The 8,407-nt window shown below is 35.4% G+C and overlaps 1 pseudogene; it reads left to right on the top strand.

Moving 5' to 3' along the window:
- Positions 1-5,144: 5,144 nt before the first annotated feature.
- LOC147382810 (RAF-like serine/threonine-protein kinase 20) lies at positions 5,145-8,054 on the top strand (annotated as a pseudogene).
- The last annotated feature ends 353 nt before the right edge of the window (positions 8,055-8,407 follow it).

The following is an 8,407-nucleotide window of genomic DNA, read 5'->3' on the forward strand; positions in this document are numbered from 1 at the left end:
GAAAGTTACATATCTTTTAAGTTGTCATCCCTCAATTCGTCCATATCTTGCAGCCAAGAGAATTCATCAAAATAATAATTCTGTGTCGGACATTCCATGACAACCCGGGGTTGCAATCAATGGGTGTTTCAACACCAAATGGATGCTAATTGTGTTTGATGATTCATCATTTGGAGTGATGTACATACATTTGTTTCTGTTTTACCCGTCTACTTAATTTATTTGAATGCACTTTCTATGCAAAACTTTCTACCAATAACACTGGTTCTTCTAAAAGGGTGGTGCACCCATGCGGGACACGTGTGTGAGCTGCAACTTTCAAGTTCTTAAAGCATTGATCGCTCAGGTCATCCATAGCTTGCACAATATTGAAGTTAATCATCAATTTTGTGTAGACCATTGGATAAGAACCCAGGTCTTTGATGATTCATCTTTACAGTTAGTTGTGGTATACATGTTCTTTTCTACTTTGCCAATATACTTAATCTATCAATTCCTGTTATGTGAAACCTTGCATTAATAGCTCTATTGCATTGTCCCTTCCTAAAGGTTGACGTGCTTTTTTTAGACATACGTTAGATTCAGACACTCCATGAACTCTTCTCGATCTTTGTTATTTCCTTATTGCAAGACAATGATAAGGATTTATGTATAATATGATCCCAACCATTCCAATTGAAATTTTCTTTTTTTGCGGTATCCCATTTTATGCTTTTAGTTACAAAAGTAGGTATGAAGATAGACTAGTATCTACTTACACACACACACACACACACACACATAGGGAAGCGTTCAGAGGCCCTAAAGAGAGCCAAACATTTTTTAAAATAGGGGTTAGGAGTTTCAAAATGGGCAGATTTTTTGTGAGGATTATTTCTATGGTGAAGAGATCACCCTCACCAAAAATCAGCTCATTCCGAAACTTCTAACCCCATCAAAAGTGATTTACAAAAATGGGACAGTCCACGATTCTTCAACTTGTAAACTAGGGTTAGAAGTTTTGGAATGAGTTAATTTTTGGTGAGGATGATCTCTTCACCGTAGAGATCTTCCTCACAAAAAATCAGCCCATTCTGAATCTTCTAACCCATGCTTTGAAAAATGTTAGGCTCACTTTAGGGCCTCCGAACGCTCCCCTATATATATGGGTCGGGATCCATAGACAACATTCTAGACAATTTGTTTTGTCTTATATAGGCAAAAAGTTTCAGAATGGGCTGATTTTTTGTGAGGATGACCTCTATGGTGAGGGGATCATCCTTGCAAAAAATCTGCCCATTCTGAAATTGCTAGCCCCAATTTACAAGTTAAAGAATCATGGACTGTTCATTTTGACCGTTAGTTTGCAACCACTTTTCATAGGGTTAGAAGTTTTAGAATCAGCTGATTTTTGTGAGGATGATTTACTCACCATAGAGATCATCCTCACAAAAAATCAGCCCATTCCGAAACTGTTTTGCCATATAGGACAAAACGTTCTCTAGAATGTTGTCTATGGAATGCTGCCCTATATATATATATATATATATATATATATATATATATATATATGGGTTTCGTTCAGTTAACAAAATTGTAGACAACATTCTAGATAAAGTTTTTGTCTTACATGCTAAAAAGTTTTGGAATGGGCTGATTTTTTGTGAGAATTTGTAAAGTATAGTTTACTAATCAATTTTGTTACATTCTTGGAATCACTAATTTTAATTGTATTTCTATTAATTCTTGGATCCGCCGTCTACATGTTTGATTTGTTAGCAAATGATTGGGTTTGCTTATCAACAACTTCATAATAGAGTTCTTTGACCTACTTTAGTAGATGTGAAATTCACTGCAAGTTCCATTTTTAGATCCCTATATAACTCTTTGCGGTCTTACCAAATTCTTTGGGTTATTACATTACAAGTGTTTTTGTTTTTATTATCCACTATGATCCCGTCTCCCCCTTAGAATTGCAAACACATCTATAAGTTTTTTTTGTTTTTTTTTTTTGAACCAAGAAATTCCAATGTAAAAAAAAAAGAATGAAGCCAGTCCAAGGTAAAAATCAAAGGAAACACGATCTATGTTTTTTGAAAAAGAGGAGCCTAATGGTTTGTTTAAATTGCATCTTTGTTGAGAAAAACATACTTTTGAGACTTTTTCTTTTCAACATTGCATGAGGACTAGGTTTGGAGCCATAATAGTCAGGTGGCTATATTGAATCGACTCACTAGCAGGAAAAAAAAAAAAAAACAAAGAAACTGTTTTTGGTAAGGTACACTTGAAGACTGAAATCTTCTCTCACTGATCTCCAAAAATTACCTTAGTTCCACTCCTTGAGTAATGAAGACTATGACCATAACAGACCTTTGCACAAGGTTAGTACCCCTTGCATTACCACCCCTTATTGGTAGATGGATGCTTGACCCAGATGGGCATTCTTGGATGTGAGAGGTGGGTATTACGTGTGTGTCTGGCTATCGTGGGACCTATGTCTGTTCTTTATCATGAATTACAGGGTATAGCAAAAGGAATGACACTTGCTATCAAGTATTAGTGCAGCAACATATTTGTGGCAGCTGAATCCAAAACCACAATACTGGCCATACATGAGGATAGTGAAGCTCCATGAGCTGTCAATTATCCATTGCAGACACAATGTCATACAACTTGAGGGTAAAGGTCAATGAAGTTTAATAAACATCTCATTCAAAGCACCATTTTTTTTCGTGAAAAGCGACATCCAATATATTGTTGAGATCCTCAAAATTCATCACAATAAGCAACAAGTGTGGATAGAACCATCTTTTCCTGTGAACTTTCATTTCACGCAAGGTTCAGCTTGAATAGGCAAATTTTCCTTTCATGCAAGGTCATGGAAACATTGAATAATGCAGTGAATACATAATAGATCTAATGGGAGCTCCAGGATGACTAATTCTTGATGAAGTGCTAGTAATCGTATTCAAAATTCTGCATCAAATGTAATGAGCCACATCAAACTAATGTTGCAAGAGTCAGATAAAGATTGTTTTTTTTCTTTGATATACCTTGTAAATGGTATAATATAGATCAGTTGAACACTTTTGATAGAGTGAAAAATGCATAACTGAATTTAGTATTGTTTGGTTTCATAAGATAAAAAAGGACTGGTTTGGCCTTGTATTACCATCAAGTAAACCCATTCAAAAGTTTGGTTTCACTAAGAGCAACGGACATGTGTCTCCCATAGAATTTTCACACACATGCTCAAGACGTCTCTACGTGTAGGGGCGGAGCCAGGATTTTGTTTTCGTGGGGGCAAATTACAAATAGAAAAATTTTCTAATTTTCTATGGGGGCAAAGCAGTAGAATGTTAAAAAAATTTGTGGGGGCAAATTACAAATAGAAATTTTTTTTAAACTTCTGTGTGGGGGCAAAGCAGTAGAATGTTAAAAAAAAATATTAAAATTATTAGTACCTCCCTCTTGAATTTAAAAATTCTTATGGGGGCAATTGCCCCCACTGCCCCCACTGTAAATCCGCCTGTCTACGTGTCACATTAAAACAAAGAACATTAGAAATTGCAGAACTTATAATAATTGTAATATTAACACAGCAAATGTATATCACATATGGTCTGGACCTTTTTTGGGGGGCAAGTCGTGATATAATGACCTTTTTTGTTACAGTTACCACACGTCATTTGCTTGTTCTGATTTTGAACTTCCTCCAAACCTAAACGAATTCTCTAGTGATTCTTTGGTCTACCCACCGTGATAGCACGCTTTGGATCCTATACCCATATCTTAATTTGTTCAGTAAGCGGAACAACATCTTCGAAATGATGTGCACTTTCATTCACATTTTCTCCTCCTTTAGGATAATTTTTTACTCCAAGTCTATCCACAAGGTTTTTCAAAGCAGGCTTTGCAACCTTGTAATGTTCTATTGATTTCATTCCCAAATCAATTGAGTTTAAAGTTGCTTCTCTCATGTTCCAAATCATCAAAGGACTAACATGAAGCGGATCGATATTTTTTGCTTCTACTTGACGTATATGACCATGTCTAGCTTCCACGTCCATCGCATAATGATGTATCGAGATGGAATTATTAAGACATTTTCTTGTTGAAAAACCTTGAAAATATGCCTACATATTAATCCCTCAAACTCAAATTTTTTACAACAATGATCTATAACACATTCACGTTCATCAAACTTCACTATGCATTTCATATTCAAAACATAAATACCTATTGCATACTTACTAAAATGACCTTGTCTTACTTTTTGTGCAGTAGCTTAACAATTCAATTAGTAAACTCTTTCTCACTTAATGCCCATGACCCATATCAAACATCAAATCAAACCATCGACATAGATAATTCAAATTGTTGAGATCAACCACATAAATCATTATCTTCACAATTGCATTCATCAATCTCAACTATTCACGTTCAAGGTCATGATCGGCGATTTATAATAGTTGATTTTGATAGTTGTAAAAGATTGATCTTGAAAATTGGATCAAAGGTCGTTCTCAATGATTTGAATTGTTAATCTTGACAATTTGAATCATGAATCTCAACGATTGAAAGGGGGTGAAGGGACATTGGCGAGGAACAGACGTTGCTATAAAGAGAATAAAAAAGAGCTGCTTTGCTGGCCGATCATCTGAGCAAGAGAGACTGGTAAATCCAAAAAAATTGTTACTTCTGAAATTTCTTTCTTGGCAGTATTTTTTTGAATTATTTTTCTTGAATGACTTTTGTTATGTTAACAACGTCATAAAATTTTCTTTTCTTTCTGGACCTGGGATTTATTTTTTTGATGACTTGAAGCATAGAAAGTGATGTAAGTGCTAAGATATTTTAAAGTCTTGTACCATCTTGAAATGTTTAGTAAACTCTTTCTCACTTAATGCCCATGACCCATATCAAACATCAAATCAAACCATCGACATAGATAATTCAAATTGTTGAGATCAACCACATAAATCATTATCTTCACAATTGCATTCATCAATCTCAACTATTCACGTTCAAGGTCATGATCGGCGATTTATAATAGTTGATTTTGATAGTTGTAAAAGATTGATCTTGAAAATTGGATCAAAGGTCGTTCTCAATGATTTGAATTGTTAATCTTGACAATTTGAATCATGAATCTCAACAATTGAATGGGGGTGAAGGGACATTGGCGAGGAACAGACGTTGCTATAAAGAGAATAAAAAAGAGCTGCTTTGCTGGCCGATCATCTGAGCAAGAGAGACTGGTAAATCCAAAAAAATTTGTTACTTCTGAAATTTCTTTCTTGGCATTATTTTTTTGAATTATTTTTCGTGAATGACTTTTGTTATGAGTACAATGTCATAAAACTTTCTTTTCTTTCTGGACCTGGGATTTATTTTTTGATGATTTGAAGCATAGAAAGTGATGTAGGTGCTAAGATATTTTAAAGTCTTGTACCATCTTGAAATGTTTCAGCCGAGACATTCTGGTTCTGCCGAGACCTGAACAAAACATTGACCCTGAAAAATTGAATCTTTGGGCATGCTTAGAATGTTTCGAAATGTTTCGGTGAAGACAGTCTCAGTCTTTCTTCTGACCAAATCATTGCCTTTAAAGGAGATTTTAAAGCTTGGGTATTAATATATAATTCTTAACCTTCATATAGTAGTGATTTAGTCACAATTTATGTGCCAAATATAGATTGTATCATGAATTTTTATTAGCCATGCAGTTCATGCCAATATACCTCCATGTGGATGTGATTTTTCTTTTGCCTCTGTAGATTAAAGACTTTTGGAGAGAGGAACAAATCCTCTCAAAACTTCACCATCCAAATGTGGTAGCTTTTTACGGGGTGGTTCCAGATGGGACTGGTGGAACATTGGCAACTGTAGCTGAATTCATGGTGGATGGATCACTCAGACATGTCCTACTAAGGAAGGATAGCTAAGGTTTTTTTCCCCCGCTAAGCAATAAGTGAGTTGATCTCCATTTCTTTCCCTCTACTTATGTTCCCTCTAAGTTTTATTTACGGGAGTTTGGAATGTTTCTTGTAGGGCACTTGATTGTCATAAAAGACTTACAATTGCAATGGATGCAGCTTTTGGCATGGAATACTTACATTCAAAAAATATTGTTCATTTTGATCTTAAATGTGACAATTTGCTTGACAATATGAGGGATTCTCATTGGCCCATATGCAAGGTAAGCAGTAGCTGAGATAAGCTTTTATAGAACCAAGCATCTGCTTGGTCTATGAAGGAATCAAGATATAAACATGTCGATCAATCAATGGGACAACTTGGACTTATTGTGTGACTTTAGCACTCTTGCCTCATAGTTGTTTGTCTTTGGATTACTTTCTGCAACACTCAATATCCATCTAAATTGGCATGTTCGATGAGTAGTTAGATGTGTCTTGGAGATTGCTGATTGGAATTTTATCTTTCAATATATATGAAATTAGTTGCTTGAAACCTTGTGTGCCTAATTATAGAAATTTTTACTGCTTTTATTAATTTCAATCTGGAAATTTCTCACATATTTGCTTCAATCATGTACTTTTTTTAATTTTTTTTATCATTTCGTGGTTACTCGAAATTGGTTTTCTTCAGGTTGGAGATTTTGGATTGTCCAGAATTAAACACAAAACTCTGGTCTCAGGTGGTGTGCGAGGAACCCTTCCATGGATGGCACCAGAACTATTGAATGGTAGCAGCAGCCGGGTTTCTGAGAAGGTTAGGGGTGATTCAATCACTATCATTGAGGGAATTTTGGACATATGTCCCAAGTTACCTGGAGCCTTTAAATTTTATTGAAAACTCATAGAAGTATTAGAAAGAGAGATTCTATGGCCACAACTTTTGCTAATGCCATCCCAATTCATATGCAAATCATCAAAAAATTAGCACACATCTTGGGGTGACATCAGCAAAACTTGGTGTGGCAATAGAAGATCTCTTTATAAATGAATGACAGTTATAAAAACTTTATAACTGATGCTCTTAATATCATCCGTACCATACCTGGGTAAAATAGGCAACATGGAAGAAGATTTAAACTTTGTATGTAATCATGCAATTTGGGTTTTTACAGGTTGATGTTTTCTCATTTGGTATTGCAATGTGGGAGATACTGACGGGGGAAGAACCCTATGCCAATATGCATTGTGGTGCAATCATAGGTGAGTCATTGTTGTTGATCTAATGATTAGTGGTAAGTAATTTTGAATGGGGATTTTGATATACCTGTATTGTACTTTTGGAACCATGGCATGTTCTATACCGGGTGACACATCAATCCCAAAGTACACTACAATTAAATGGACCGTGTGGGATTCATGTTTCATGTACATGTTTTTATTGAACATATGACACAAAAGAAAGTACAAACTCTATGTGCCCTTTTCCCCTTTTTTATGCACTCCCTTGCCTAGATTAACTTCACATTTAAAAAAAAAAAAAAATTACTTATCAAACATACCGTATCAATCTTCTTTCTTGTCTTGCTGTAATTTGGCAATCAACAGTTGTTCCAAATATCTGTATCACTCAAGGGACCAAGGCAAATGGGTTCCTATTCTTCATTTTTTTTACGGGTTCAGTTTCATCATTCCTTCGCATTTTTTGACTTAGTAAATGGATGGTTTTAGTTGGACAGGGGTAAGCAATATGTCCTACACTACCATACATGTGGCAATTTAGAGAGTTTCCTTGAACCATAGCTTTTCCTTTATCGTTGAAATTCTTTGAATATTGAGTCAGAGATGGAAAACTAGAAATGGATCCTGCAGTGATAATTCCTGTTGTGAAACAATTCATGGAGGGATTTTGAACAAAACGCTTCGGCCATCTTTCCAGGCCAATGCTGAATGCTGTGATCCTGAGTGGAGAAAACTAATGGAACAGTGCTGGTCACCAGACCCCATAGCCCGTCCATCTTTCACACTGAGATAACAAACAGGCTGCGTGTATGTCAATGGCACTCCAGACAAAGGGACATAATCAGGCAAACCGATGAAGCCCATCCATCATCTCCGTGCAGTCAAATCATAACGAGCTCTCAATTGATTCTTTAAGATCCAAGATCAAGAACATGAATAAAATGTGTAATGTTTTTCCCCCCACCTTTTTAATAAATCTATTTGTTTATTTTTTTCAAAAGTACAAAAGTTTCTGGTCGAAATGTATATTAAACAGAACAAAAGTTTCTGATCGAAATGTATATTAAACAGAACATTTACATTTCTCTCATTAACTTGGAAATTCTTTTGATCAAAGAAAGACTTGTAATACATACAGTTCTCTTCTAAGAGTCTTGCACAAAGTCCTAGAATACCTGTTCGAGTGTTAGGTTTGCATTGTTGGTCCTTAGCCAACAATTTTGGAGTAGGTCCAATAGGCAGTAATTAATAGAAAGTTGGCTGAGATA

The sequence above is a fragment of the Akebia trifoliata genome, chromosome 16 (genome assembly GCF_017979445.1).
Source record: "Akebia trifoliata isolate Shusen 1 chromosome 16, ASM1797944v1, whole genome shotgun sequence".
NCBI lineage: Eukaryota > Viridiplantae > Streptophyta > Magnoliopsida > Ranunculales > Lardizabalaceae > Akebia > Akebia trifoliata.